The 15909-nt window shown below is 38.9% G+C and overlaps 1 long non-coding RNA gene across 1 annotated transcript; it reads left to right on the top strand.

The window, feature by feature from the left end:
- The first annotated feature begins 912 nt into the window (after nucleotides 1-912).
- Nucleotides 913-13667, top strand: LOC138925838 (uncharacterized). Its single transcript, XR_011442073.1, has 3 exons — nucleotides 913-1148; nucleotides 1709-1852; nucleotides 12501-13667. It is a non-coding gene; the product is annotated as an uncharacterized lncRNA (long non-coding RNA).
- Nucleotides 13668-15909: the final 2242 nt, after the last annotated feature.

The following is a 15909-nucleotide window of genomic DNA, read 5'->3' as shown; positions in this document are numbered from 1 at the left end:
CCAAAATGCCGTAGAACCCGCACTTATAGACATTTTTTCAGCGGGTTCCACTACGAACTGAGACGATGTTAGGGTTATTTTACAATTTTGTATTTTTTTTTATTGGATTATTAATTTAGGAAAACACATTAAAATAATAAAACAATAATATAAATAGATTTAAAATTAAAAAAAAATGGACTTCCCGAGCCCGGTTTGAACTCCTTTTACTTTGCACACCAGCCAAGCACTCTACCACTCGGCTATTCCTCATTCGTTGTCGCGCGAAAAATTTCTCAAACTTAACTTGTCGCGCAATGGAACCCGCTCGTTCCAGCGGGTTCCACTGCTGGAACCCGCCATAAAAAATTTTTCTTTGTATGAGATGTCCCATCTATGTACTTTATAATTTTTTATTTAAGGTACAGTGACGTTTCGCATCTTGGCCACTTAGGTTTATGACTGAGACCTCGAATTAAGTAAACACTGCGACAAAGTGTTACAGTGTAGGCCCCTTTTAGTACTCTTGGTACTCAATATATATATTTATATAAGGGTCCATATTACATCTTCCTCCCTTTGAAAAATAACGTAATATAATGGATTTATTTTCGAATAAACATTTTAAAATCTTTATGACATAATATTATTTATAGCAATAAGATTAAAAATTTTTTTTGTGTCTTTTTATACCATTGCAGAGGGTATTATAATTTTGTCCAAAAGTGTGCAAAGCAGTGAAGGAGATATCTCCGACCCTATAAAGTATATATATTCTTGTATATATATAGGAGGATGACCTCTTGAGTTGATATTAGGGATGTCGGAAATATATCAAAATATCAATATATCGATATATTTTCTCTTAAAAAAATATTATTATCGGAATATTTTTTTGGCAAAAATAGTCGATAATAATATTTTTGAGTTGGTATTTCCGATATTTTATGTTTGGTCACTCTTAAGCCAGAAATTGGCATTAAGTTATCTTATCACGCCTGGAAGTACGGTTCCATCTGAACGGTTGGCTTCTGCCATTAAATGTATTGTCTGTGACTCCCGTAGTCGATGACAGACCAGCATATAACCGAAAGAGTTTTTTTTAAATCATTGAAGAAAGATTTGTTTTGTAATTAAGAGTAATTAGGATCATTAAATAAGATAATTAGGTAATTAGCATTATTTAGAACATATTCCATAAATTAATTAAGTTTTAAAAAACTTTTTTTTTTATATTAAGTTTTTTTATAATTAAATTTGAATACAATGTCCTTAATAATTTTGTTATTTTTTATTTCAAATAACGTAAATACAAGTTGCTTGAGAGTGGGTATAAATATTTGTTGTTTTTTAAATTCACTTTTTAAATAAAAAATAGCTCTTATTTGCAGTTCATGGCGGATGAAAACACATATTAAAACCTTTTTTTAAATTTACAAATAACCTTTTTTCAATTTTAGCTGACCATAAAAAATATCAAAAATACTCGATATATCGATTTTTTATGTAATATTTCTTAATATTATCGATTGATATTTTTTTCACTGCAAATATCATCAATACGATATTTTTTTAAAAACCAACAACCCTAAAGAAAAGTTCCCTCTTTTCTTACTGGGGCAAGGTTGGTTTATTGTGTTTAGCGCAGTATCAATTGATACTGGGCTCATCTAAACTCACTTTACAAGTATTAAATTTTTTACTTGACTTCTCATATGTACATATTTAGGCATCATCAAAAACAGTAAACTTGGAGCAAGCGAAGAACTTCCATGAAAATGATGCATGCAGTTCATCCTCAAGTAAAAGTGGCACTTCATTAGCCTCCTGCAGTGAAAATGATCGAAAAAATCAAATTTCGACTCCCTTGAGGGTGCGTATAACAATATCAATGTATAAAATTATTTCTTGAGAAAACACCATTAACGGTAATCGTTATGATGTAAAAAGATTCGAATTTACATTCAAGTGTAAATAGTTCGACACTTCTCGTAATGTTTTTGTTTTGGTAGAAACTGTCGCAATCAAAATAAATAAGAGCAAAGTTGTATTACATTTTTAGAATGATTCAATCGTAGATGCGATTAAGATTATATGAATACTATTACTCTCGCGACGCCCATACCACAGTGCGACAGTGATTTGGAACTTTTGAAGAGACCTAGTAGGAATTGTTCATTAGGTCGAGTATAGTATAAAACCATATTTGAAATTTTTCAAACACCCTCAAAACCTTGATTTATTTGGAAAAAACGGTTTTTCGGGACTTTTTTGCTCCTAAAAATTCCTAAACGCGTAATTTTAAACCGATTTTAAAATTTTTTTCGTGTTTATACCCTTGCAGAGGGTATTATAATTTTTTTTTTTTTCTTTTTTTTTTTTTTTTAATGGTCTTTCAGAATTTGGAAATGGCTTGTGCATCAATAAGAGCATCAGCTAGCACTCCTGTATTCATCATAAAGCTTAGAGGCCCAGACGACCGAGGGGCGCTCAAGAAACGATTTGTTAGAATATTAAGTTATTTGTTAATTATTAAGCTAAGAGGAGTTAGTAAGGAAATTTAAAATTCTATATTTTAAGTTAGAGGGACAGGAAAGAGATGTAATAGAGTATAGACCATTGTAGTTCGAACATAATACCCTAAAAGGGTCATGCAGTGCATATGTCGAACTACAACGGCTAAGGAACAGAGGACTAAAGTTTCGAGTCCTTCTATTAGGAATGTTAAAATTTAAGCGTGTTAGTAAATGCTGGCTATCTACATCCCCGTTAATAAGGTTATGCAGAAAAACTACACCGAGCATTGTCCTACGATTTGTTAAGCTAGGTAAGTTTATGAGTAAGAGTCTACTACTATAAGATGGAAGTTGAAGATTTGCATCCCAGTTTAGACCTCTAAGTGAAAAAGTTAGGAAATTCTTTTGTGCGGATTCTATGCGGTCCTGGTGTACTCCATATTGGGGACTCCAGACACATGAACCGTACTCCAGTATAGGACGGACCAAAGAAATGAATAGTGTTTTGGTTATATAGGGGTCATTAAATTCTTTTGACCACCTTTTGATAAAACCAAGGACTCCTTTAGCCTTATTAACCATTAAGGAAATATGGTCGGCAAATTTAAGTTTGATGTCTAATAGGATGCCGAGATCATTAACCTGGGTTAATTTTTCTAAGGCAATCCCATTAATAGAATAAGTAGCTTGCAGAGGGCAAGAACGATAAAAAGACATATGTTTGCATTTAGATCCATTAAGTATTAGATCATTAGCTAAACACAATTTTTGAAAGTTATCAAGGTCAGACTGAAGACTGCATTGGGCAGAGATGGATTTGTACTGAAGACAAAGCTTTACATCATCTGCATACATAAGAACTAGAGAGTTCGTTAAAGCAGGGGGCAAGTCGTTTATAAAAAGCGTAAATAATAACGGGCCAAGATGTCTTCCTTGAGGGACGCCGGATGTAGCACGGACCAGACGGGACTGAATGTTTTTAAATAAAACTCTTTGTGTCCTTCCATCTAGGTAGCTGGAGATCCACGTTAAGAGGTCTTTAGGAAAACCCAGCATATTCAGTTTACTCAACAAGAGTGAGTGATTAACTGAATCAAATGCTTTGCTGAAGTCTGTGTAAATTACATCGGTTTGATATCCCTTACAAAAGCCATCTATGACAAAGGATGTCAACTCCAATAAGTTTGTGGTGGTGGAGCGACGCTTAATAAAGCCATGCTGACAAGGAGTGATGATCGAAGAGCAAAGGTGTTGCAAATGAGGGGTAATTAATTTTTCAAATAACTTTGGAATTGCCGACAACTTAGAGATGCCTCTGTAGTTGGCAGCCTCGGACTTTTTCCCTTTTTTATGTAGGGGAATTATAAATGATTCCTTCCACTTAAGGGGAAAAATCGAGGTTTCCAAAGATAAGTTGAAAAGTCTTAGAAGAGGTTTGCACAGAGCCCTGGCGCAGTATTTTAGCACACAGCCTGGTACTCCGTCGGGGCCTGGCGAATAAATGGGTTTTACCCTTAAAAGACCAGATAATAAGTTGTTCTCAGAAAAAGACGGACAGAAAATAAGATTTGCTGTTGAATGTTATATGCATAAGGCTGATCAGTCAATTTAGGAGGAGAATAAGTTGTTTGAAAAAATTCTGCGAATAGATCGGCAATGGCCTGATCAGAAGTCGCAGAGGAATTTTCAAACGTAAGCAGGGGTAAAAAAGATACGTGTTTTCGCTTCGTGTTTATAAAATTATATTTTTTTTTTTATTATAGCTTTGCTTTTATTTATTGAATCTACTCTTAATTTTGAGACTAACAATAAGTTGACGAATCTTAACATTAAAATTTAACTAACAGTATACTAAGACTGCATTCTGGTTGCGCGTCCCTCAGGTCGGTCGCTGGGTGGGTAAGTCATTGCGACGAAGGCGTGATTGGTTGCTCAACCTTGTTAGACCTCTCGCCAGGTGGTTAGGGTGCACCGATAGCTTGGTTAAGTACTTTACCTTCTGTTCTGCGATCGCTTCTTTGACTGGTCGAATGTTTAAGTCGCGGTGTATGTTTTCGTTGCGAACGTACCACGGTGCCCCGGTGATTGTTCTCAAGATCTTCGACTGAACTCTTTGAATTATGTCAATGTTGCTATTGCTGGCGTTCCCCCATAACTGGGAGCCGTACATCCATATAGGTTTTAGTACCGAGTTGTACAGCAGGACTTTATGTTCAAGGCTAAGAGGTGACCGAGCGTTGATAAGCCAATGAAGACCGCTGGCTTTTAGCTTTAGGTGTGTTCTTTTGGCTTCAATGTGCCGGCGCCATGTGAGTCTTCTGTCGAGATGTACTCCTAGGTATGTTACTTCGTTTGCTTGTGGGAGTAGAGTGTTGTTTAGTGTTATCGGCGGGCAGTTTTGCCAGTTCAGAGTGAACGTAACATGCTTGCATTTTAGTTCGTTCACTTTAATTCGCCAGTCTGACAGCCATTTTTCGACATCGACCATATGATGAGCTAGCTGCGCAGTTGCTTGAATCGGGCATTTTGAGCGGCTAAGAATAGCTGTGTCATCGGCAAACGTGGATGTTGTTAGACGTGTGCTTGTCGGGATATCTGCTGTGTAGAGGACATATAATATTGGCCCTAGCACGCTGCCTTGAGGAACTCCAGCTCCAACAGTGTACTCATCGGATATAGCGGTATTGCACCTCACGACAAATTTTCTGTCGTGAAGGTAAGACTCCAAAATCTTGTGGGTGCTGTAGGGGAGCATTGTCTTGATCTTGTACATTAGACCTTCCAGCCAGACTCTATCGAATGCTTGAGAGACATCTAAAAATATGGCAGTACAGTACTCTCGTTTTTCGAACGCGTTCCGAATTTCGGATGTTATCCGGTTGACCTGCTCAATTGTTCCATGCTTTTCACGAAACCCAAATTGGTGTGACGGGATTCCTTCCTGGATTCTCAGGTATGTGTTTATCCGAGTCATTAGGCATTTTTCAAAGAGTTTAGATAGGCAAGAGAGTAGGCTTATAGGTCTATACGACGTGGGGATAGTATGGTCTTTTCCCGGCTTTGCTATCATTATTATAATTGACTTTTTCCATCTCACTGGAAAGTGGCCAAGTTTTGCGATGGCATTAAATAGCTGGGTGAGAGTGCAAACGGCACAGTATGGGAGCTCAATGATCATTTTGGGAGTTATGAGGTCGCAGCCCGGGGATTTTTTCGGATTCAGTTGTCGTTTGATGATGTTAACGATTTCGTTTGGGCGAAACTCAATCGGCTCATGTTGAGGCTGGGGCTCATCTGATAGAGTCGGCAAAGTAAACGCATTGGTGGCAGGATTTGGTTGGAAGACATTTTTAAGGTGTTTGGCAAACGTACTGGCTCTGTCTGCGTCGCTGCGCGCCCACCCGCCTGTGGAATTTCTAATAGGCATCACGGTTTCTTTCGGTGAGCTCAGAGTTGGGTGAGCTCTCCATAGTGAGTGTTTCGTACTGTTAGTTGACAATTGGTCTATGTAGCGGTGGTGGACATACGTTTCTTCTTGCTGTAGAGCTTGATCAAGTTGACGTGAGGCATGTTTGAAGCGTTGCTTAGCAGATGGCGATCTGTGACATTGCCATTCTCGACGTAAGCGTCGCTTTTCGAGGACGAGCTGTTCGATTTGTAGATTTGTCTTCTTTTGATTGCGTTGTGTGTTTATAATTTGAGGTGTTGAAACTCGAGCTGCAGAGACGAGTACAGACTCCAGCGAATTAACAAAACTGTCTACGTTGGCTTCGTCGCTGAGGTGAGGACTCAGCTCAATGTGTGAGCTGATGTACTTCCTGTACTTAACCCAATTGGTTTTATGCGAGGTCAGATTTGATGATTGATCCCATGTTCCTGGGTGTTGGAGTAGAGTAAAAAGGACAGGCGAGTGATCAGATGAAAGATCCGAAAGGCATTCGGCGCATATCAGATTTTTAGGAATGTTTTTGGTAATCGCAAAGTCAATTAAATCGGGAAGTTTCTTTGGGTCTGCCGGCCAGTATGTTGGTGTGCCAGAAGAAGCATAGTCTAGCTTGTTCTTAGCTTTGATAATTGCATTATAGAGCTTTCCTTTTGGGGTCACAAGACGAGATCCCCAGTGTGTGTGCTTGGCATTGTAGTCTCCTGCTGCTATGAAGTGGTCTCCGAGTGAGTTGAAAAACTGCATAAACTCATCTTCGGCTATGGTGAAGCGTGGGGGGCAGTATACGGCAGCTAGAGTTAATTGCTTGCCAGTATTTAGGTGTATATTTATTGATGTGGCCTGTAGGTAGTTTTTTGCAAATTTCGTATGATAATGGTGCTTGATACGGCTTCTGATTAAAATTCCAGTCCCGCCGTGTGCTTTACCGTCTGGATGATTTGTTCCATAGAATGAATATCCTCGTAGTTGGAAATTGTATCTGTTCGTAAGATGTGTTTCTGAAAGCAGCATTACGTCGATTTGATTGTCTAGTAGGAATTGCGCTAACTCGAGTTTATGCTGCGAAACGCCGTTAGCGTTCCATGTAGATATTCGTAGGGAAGTCATTATTTGGATTGTTGTGAAACCAGCATTTGTATTAATAGATTTTGGTTTCGCATTAGATCTTGCATAGTTGTACGCATAAACGACATGAACTCCGTAAGGCTTTGTTGTAGACTGCATATCATTGCTTCAAAGTTACTTTTTGACTGCTCCGGAAGTTGATACTGCTGAGCCGTGTTCGGTTCTTGGTGTGCTGATTGCGGCAGTGAGCTTTTTGAGGCTGGGGTAGCCAGTCCTGATTTTAAAGCGCTTGCGTATGTGACATTTTTGTCAGAGTTTATAAGTCCTAGTGAGGATCTGACTGCGAAGATCTGATCTGAAGAAGACTTCAGGGTTTGTCCTGGAGGCTATGAACTGATTATTTTGGGTGCGGGCAGTAAGTCCTCTCTGGTGGATGCGACTTTTCAGCTCCTTATAAACTGGGCAACCTCTATAGTTAGCAGTGTGATTTCCACCGCAGTTGCCGCACTTTTTCGAGTTTTGGTCATCTTTGCTCGCTGGGCAGTGTGCGGAGTCATGAAGCTCACCACAAACTACACAAACTGGGCGCAGTTTACAGTAAGACCTTGTATGGCCATATTCTTGGCAGTTCGCACATTGTACCGGGCCATTGCGTTTGTGCGGCTCCTCAACTGTAATTCTGCGGTGCAGCAGGAACTGAAGATTGTATATAGGGTGCACTTCGTATTTCTTGAGGGGCTTAGTTTGTGGTTCGAGTTCAACCTTAAAGAGTGGCTGCGGCTTTCTATCCCTGTTAGAGATATTGAACACTGTCTTAACGCTAAATCCCTTCTCTTGTAGCGCCTTTGTTATCTCTGCAGGCGGTACTTCGGGCTCTATGCCCTTAAGTACGACTTGCAAGCCCTTGCTGCTTTTTAGCTGATACGTATAAAAGTTCTTTTTTTTGTCGGTGAGGTATTTTGATAATACTCTGTAATTATCTTCAGACTTCGTTTGAACTTTTGTTTCCTGGATATTGCCCTTTACGAGTGGTATTATGTGAAAGTTGTCCTTGCCAATGAGCTCTATAATTTTGTTGACAAGAACGTTGGAACTTTTTTCTCGTATGTATATTGGCGGGGGCTTAGGCTTCCTTTTTTCGACTTCTGTAGGTTCGGCGTCATCCTCATAGTCTGCCAAGATTTTAAAACGGTTTGAGTTCGTGGGCGTTTCTATTGCGGCTATGTTAGCATTGCCACGGGTTATTTTGCGTTGGGAGTTTAGGGGGCTCAGCTTCCTTTTGATTTGGATGTAACGATCCATACCAGTCTGCACAGCCGGCTTAATATTTTCTTTGTTTTTGTTCTCTTTTTCGGGCAGCACAGCGGCTGAAGTATCAATGTTTGCGTTGCTAGCTGATGACGTCGTTAAACGCGCTGTCGTTACAGTAGCGGTTGTTGTTGTTGTTACGGTTGACGTTGTCAAAGAGGTTGCGGTGCTAGTTACTGCGCTCTTTGGCTGCAGAGACATCGATGGTAGCGAGGGGGAGCAAGAACGCGCTCTCACGCTCTCTACGTTTAAGAATTCGGTCAAGTTTGGGGTAATTGACCGTGTTTGGGATGAGCTTGCATTACTTTCGGTTGCTTTGAAAGTGAAGTAAGCGTTGTTTCTTTGTACTGAGAGCCGTCTCTCGTCTTGCTCACGTTGACGTTGTGTGCTAACGTCGTTTAGACTCATTGCAATCGAAATTGATATTGTTCGAGTTTTAAATGTTATGTTTTATATTAATTAATTAATTAATCAATATAAACATTAGTGATTTCATCGCTGAAAGCGTCTTTTCGCGTTGTTGTTGATTTACGAAACCAGTCACTGCACTTTTTGATATTGATGAATGTTTTTTTCCCGGAGCACAATAAATACACGTCTGCATGCGACGACGATTCGCGAGCGAGAAAAGTATAATTTTATAATTTTTTATAAAATTTTAAAACTGCTTTGGATCCTGAGTAAATTGTATCCGGCAGCGGTCAATATAATACCTATAACATTCAGCGTAATGCACGGTAAAATTCGACCGAGCTAGTAGTACGAATCTTATTTACCACGCTCGGAGACATCTGATCGATACCAGGAGTGGTTTCGATTTCGATTGAGACCTCCAGCGTGGGGTGATATGGATCCTCTGGGGATGAAAGGGAAAAAGCTCTGGAGAGAGCGGTACCATCCGGATCAGATACAAAACATAAGTCTAAGAGCCGACCTAGTGAATTTCTAACATGATTGATCTGACCTAGGGACATGTCAAACATGCCCGCGGTGAAGTCATGGTAAGTTATAAGTGACAAAGATGGTGAGTTATCGACGTTGGATCACTTTAATTCTGGGATATTAAAGTCCCACCGCTACGAGTTGGTCACGATCCGCCACAAGATTAAAGACGTGTCGAATAGAGGACAAATGCTGTCAATATGTAGGCGGTTCAGACATAGGAGGTATATATGAACATGTGATGTATAAAGCTTTAACGGACATAGTGATTTTAACGCAAATAAATTCTATGTCACCAAACTCATGAGATTTCACCTCTTCAGAAGCAAGAGTAGAGTCTACCGAAATGAGGACTCCACCTCCTCTTCGCTGAGATCGATCCCGTCTAAAAGTGGTGTACTTACTTGGAAAAACTTCGGAGCTCAGGATCTCCGGATTTAACCAAGTTTCTGTAAATGCTATTATATGGGATGCAAAGAAAGAACTATCAGAATATAACTTTGGGAGTTTGCTACGTAGCCCCCTAGTATTCTGATAGGTAAGAGCCAAAAGCTGATAGGTTTGTCCAAAAGTGTGCAACGCAGTGAAGGAGACATCTCCGACCCTATAAAGTATATATATTCTTGATCAGGATCACCTCCTGAGTTGATATGAGCATGTCCGTCTGTCCGTCTGTCTGTCCGTCTGTCTGTCCGTTTCTACGCGAACTAGTCTCTCAGTTTTGAAGCTATCGTCTTGAAACTTTGCACACACCCTTCTTTCCTCTGCACGCAGTATATAAGTCGGAACGGCCCGGATCGGCCGACTATATCCTATAGCTGTCATATAACTGATTGATCGGAAATGACCTAACTTTCGTGTTTTTGAAGATAGAAAGCTGGAACTTGGTACAGATTCTATTTTTGGTTCAGTTCATCCAACCTACCAAATTTCATAAAGATCGGCCAACTATATCCGATGTTTGCGATATATATCCGGTTTTAACTGCAAGGGTATATCAACTTCGGCTCCGCCCGAAGTAAGCTTTCCTTTCTTGTTCAATAGTTAAATGTTGGAGCTTTTGAAAAAAAAAGACATTTAAAAAAACTGACATTTTTGAGAAATGGTATCATTTTCAATACATATCAATATTGTCTCATTATTTCTGAATAAAACGCTAGTAAAATTGCACTGACTTGTTTTGGGAAAAGCGTTATAACTTCAATCAATTTTCATAATTTCCTAATGAAATTGATAAAGATCTATTTTTTACAAAAGCTACAACATTTAAACTATTAAAAAACGCCAAAATTTTAAAATTGGTTTAAAATTAAGCGCTTAGGAATTTTTAGGAGCAAAAAAGTCCCGAAAAACCGTTTTTTCCAAATAAATCAAGGTTTTGAGGGTGTTTGAAAAATTTCAAACATGGTTTTATACTATACTTGACCTAATGAACAATTCCTACTAGGTCTCTTCAAAAGTTCCTCCAGTTTTTCTTTGTTTGTCGCACTGTGTAATTATTCACACTTAAACACTGTTTACTGATTTTTCGGAACATTTTTAACAGTTGGTGTACAATGATAAGGACAAATTTGAAACTCCTGCTCAAGATAAGTTGAAGAAAGAAATTAGCTTATTGCACGATGAAATACAACTTTATGAAGTAAGAATCAAAGCCGATTTATTGTCACAAGGTGAAGAAAAGATTTTAAGAGAAAACAAGAAAGCAAAGCTAACTTCGGGCGGAGCCGAAGTTGATATACCCTTGCAGCTAAAACCGGATATATATCGCAAACATCGGATATAGTTGGCCGATCCTTATGATTACATCATAATAAAACCAATTAATTACAATAAAAAATCTAAAAAAAAAGTCCCAAGCTTCTATCTTCAAAAATACGAAAGTTGATATTTCTACCAAGTACCATTTCCGATCGTACAGTTATATGTCAGCTATAAGATATAGTCAACCGATCTTTATGAAATTTGGTAGATCGGATTAACTGACCAAAAATAGAATGTGTACCAAGTGCCAGCTTTCTATCATCAAAAACACGAAAGTTGGGTCATTTCCGATCATTCAGTTATATGGCAGCTATAGGATATAGTCGGCCGATCCTTATGAAATATTTTGCCAAAAATAGCTCTCATGTCAAATTTGAACTCTCTAACTCTAAAAACACCAAAGTTATACCATTTCCGATCAATCAGTTATATGGCAGCTATAGGATATAGTCGGCCGATCCCGGCCGTTCCGACTTATATACTGCGTGCAAAGGAAAGAAGAGTGTGTGCAAAGTTTCAAGACGATAGCTTTAAAACTGAGAGACTAGTTCGCGTAGAAACAGACAGACAGACAGACGGACAGACGGACAGACGGACATGCTCATATCAACTCAGGAGGTGATCCTGATCAAGAATATATATACTTTATAGGGTCGGAGATGACTCCTTCACTGCGTTGCACACTTTTGAACAAAATTATAATACCCTCTGCAAGGGTATAAAAAGAAGATATTAGAAAGCAAAAAAAAATCTTTGAAAGCAAAAGAAGACACTGCAGAAAGGAATAGACAATTCCGGGCAAATAAGAGGAAAAATTTGGAGGAAATTTGTTCAGAATCCCCTGAGATAAAAAAAAAGCTGAAACTACGCTCAAAAGTTGGCCGACCAAGAATTGAAGAAGATCAGCCAGAACTATTCAAGACAATTTTAGACATTTGCAGGCATGGATCTGCAGCTGATAATAGACGTCGGACCGAATCATTAAACTGCGTCAGAACACTGAGCGATTTAACAGAGGTTCTCAGAAAGGAATTTAATTTTGATATAAGCAGGACTGGGACCTACTTAAGATTGCTACCTCGTCGTGCCAATTCAATAGAAGGCAAGAAGAAGAATTTTACACCGTTCCTGTAAAATTGGCCAAACCGCAGAATGATTTAAACAGACAACATGTTGACGCACAATTTGCAGCTTCAACGATAAACCATTTGGAAGAACTAGCTTCTATACTGGGACCTCATGAAGTGGCTTTCATTAGCCAAGACGATAAGTGTCGGGTACCCATAGGTATCACAGGTAATATTTACCCTTGTGTGAATTGTAAAATTTTATTTGACTATTAAGAGTATTAATGAGAGATAGATAGATAGATCAAATAGAGATAAGTGCATAGTAAGAAAAATAATACTTTCTATGTTAAAATAGAGAAAATTACATAATGTTGCTATATTTTCCATCAACTTGCAATATTATCATTTCAGCGGCTCAAAAACAAGGCCCACTTTTGATGAACATGGAATACCGAGTCAGACTACCGGATCATGATTGGGTCGTTGCTCCCGCGCTTAAACTGATACCTTCAGTTTATGCAGGTATTGTGATCAAAGAGAACGGTTTTGGAACTTCAGATGCTGTTACTTATTCGGGACCAACCTACATTGCCATTCGATCGGCGAAGCACTCATCTTCAACTGCTTGGTCTCACGTTTTAGATATAGACTTTTTGATATTTCGGAATTCAATCTGATTACTAAGGATCATTTTGGTAATACGAAACCAGTCATGATTTTTAACGTCGATGGAGGGCCTGATGAGAATCCGCGATACAATAATCTTGCGGGGATACATCATTTTGTGAAGAATAATTTTGACGCTTTATACATCGCTTGTAATGCTCCCGGTCGAAGCGCTTTTAACCGGGTTGAGCGCAGGATGGCACCTCTGATTAGGGAATTATCAGGAGTGATTCTCCCTCATGAAAACTTTGGAACTCATTTAGATAAAAACGGTAAAACAATTGATGAACTCAAAGAATTGGAAAATTTTGAATTCGCTGGTCAGGCGTTAGCTAATATTTGGTCCAACGTAAATATTGATCAATACACCGTTGTAAGTGAGTACATTTCTCCAGAAAATTCCGAAATCAATGAAGCAGATCTTGTAAAACAATCACAAAAATGGCAGGATGTTCACGTTAGGTCGAGTCAATATTTTACGCAAATAGTGTGCACAGACACTAACTGTTGTTCACCGATACGAAGCTCACTTTTCAAAATTTTGCCAAATCGATTTTTCCCGCCTCCTTTAACGATAGCTCAAAGTCAATGTGGCCTACAAATTTCTGAAGATAAAGGAAAATTCCAAAATTTATTCATCTCACAAACGTTGAAGCACACAATCCTGGGAAAAGTGTTTCCTTTGTACAAAGATATTCATTACGACATAATGTGCCCTTCAGTGAAAAAAGAAATCAAAGGGAAAATATGCTCCAAGTGCGGTCTCTATATAGCGGCAATAAACAGACTGCAATGTCATCAAAAGTCATGTGGTGCAATAGAGAAAATTGCAAAAATTCGTCCAGTGAGAATTGCAGCTACTCGGCAAAAAGAATTTTTAGCAGTTATCAGAAACTTTGTCATGAGAAGCGTCACGCAATTATGAGGGGGGGAGGGGGGGGGTCTAACCTCACGTCATGGTTTGTCACGCTGGGGGGGGAGGGGGTCAAAAAAGTCTGAAATTCGCGTCACGCAATATATGGACGACCCCGAAGTTGGCAGGAACTTCTCATCGAACAAAACGGCGCATAATTTATTTAAATCGTAATATTATAACCAATTTTATGAACAATCGAAAATTCAATAAAAATACCAGCGAAATACAATAAGACTGTTTTTGACAACCTTATATCGTGTGTTTGTGTGTGCGGCAAAGAAATTTCATATTCCCTTGGAATACACTAAAGGAAATTTTACAATTTTTTCTGGCCAAAATTAATATCTCACGAACGAAACAAAATATTTTAGTTCTGATTTATGATTTTAATTCACAGGGTCAATAGATTTAAGATTTAAAAAAATTGGGGTCGTCGCACAGTGGTCGATTTGGCCTCGCTAGCGGCATTTAATTATGATTTTCTAATTTAAATAACATTAATTTAAATTTACCTATCAATAACATACACCTTGATTAGATGCTAATTGATGTTTTCTAAGCTCATCAATCAGCTGATGATCAGCTGTGAACTGTCAAAGTCAACATATGTTTCAGCAGGTGATATATAAAATTTTGGCGCCCTTTTACTTATTAATTGCATATTCGATGTGCTACATAGAAAATCGGTGGTTGTGACGTGTCAGTATATGTGTATATGACAGTATATATGTCGGTATAAATTGTAGTGGATATTAATAAGTGGTTATTAATGCGCACACCAGTCGTTCGTGAAGTAGAACTTAACACATTCACCTGGATTCACTCAGGTTGCAATTTTTTGTTAAAGTGTGAATTATCATCTGTCCGAATTGTCAAAAATGAAGTTCGTATTCCTGAGTATCTACAAGTTATTTCACTTTTTAGGAAGAATACCAGTTCGAAGCGCGCACTAAAAAGTTCTTCGTGATGGAAAGCTTTGTGTTGTGTTCTTGTTGAGTTATATTTCAGACTGACTTTATTGTATGCGAAGCTTATAGAGTTACCAGATTCTTAAAGTACTACATAGGTGTATTAGTGTATAGAATGGAGGAGTACAAAGCAGATGTGAAATTGACAATAGATAACACATCTCCTTCCTTAATTAAGAACGAATAGGATTTTTACGTTTTCGGAAATCCTTGGGCTTAAAACGATCTACTTCATGGCGAGCACGACTACTTTTGCGAACTGTTATGCCGGGTGAAAGTCGCGCTGGTTGTGTTTGCTTTTGTTGTTGGTTTGATGACGTGGAGCTCTCGGGTGGCTCAGGTTCAGAATGACGTTGCTGAACGGTTGACGGAGTTACTGGTTCATCTTCTTGTTGTTGTAGTTGTTGATCTTGTTGTTGTAGTGGATGATCTTGTTGTTGTAGTGGATGATTTGAAGAGGGCGGAATATCCGGGATCCAATAAAACTGTTGAGGTTTTTCGATGGGGCTGCTTGCTGAGAACTTCGGTTTTAGCTGGTTGAAATGGCGCTTGATATAACCATTTGTGGTGCGAACCAAGAAAACCATTTTTCCAATTGGACGGTCAATAGAGCCTTCAATCCACTTTTCTCCCCTTGCATAAATACGAGCGTAGACCATTTGATTTGGGAAGTATTTGGTAACTGATAGCTTGGCTTCGACAGGCTACTCGAAAAGTTGGCTTAGTACGGTACGGACTGGACGACCATGGATTAACTCGGCGGGAGATTTTCCGTAGGAATTTGGAGTGAACCTGTAGGAAGCAAGGTATTTAATAACTGCTGCTCGGACTGGTATACCGTCTTTGAGGTTTTTCTTGACAGAGAATTTAAACGTCTGAACGAAATGCTCTGCTAATCCATTTCGATGTGGCAGGCTTCTTCTTCTCTGTCAAAATCCGGATCCATGCCCACGGGAAGGCGTGATAGGGCATCTGCGTTGCCATGAGCAGATGTAGAGCGATACTGAATCTCAAAAATATAGGCCATGAGAATGATGGCCCAGCGCTGTAGCCTGTTTGATGTCATTAAAGGCAGATGCTTGCCCGGATTGAAAATCATTACTAGTGGCTTGTGATCCGTTATAAGGGTAAACTTTCGGCCGTACAAATATTGGTGAAAACGTTTTACTCCGAATATTATAGAAAGTCCCTCTTTTTCGATTTGGCTGTACTTAACCTGATGCTTGTCAAGCGTTTTGGATGCGAAAACAATAGGCCTCTCCTTGCCATC

This window comes from Drosophila bipectinata, chromosome 2L, assembly GCF_030179905.1.
Source record: "Drosophila bipectinata strain 14024-0381.07 chromosome 2L, DbipHiC1v2, whole genome shotgun sequence".
NCBI lineage: Eukaryota > Metazoa > Arthropoda > Insecta > Diptera > Drosophilidae > Drosophila > Drosophila bipectinata.
The sequence above is the reverse complement of the archived record's forward strand: the minus strand, read 5'-3'. Positions and strand labels throughout refer to the sequence as shown.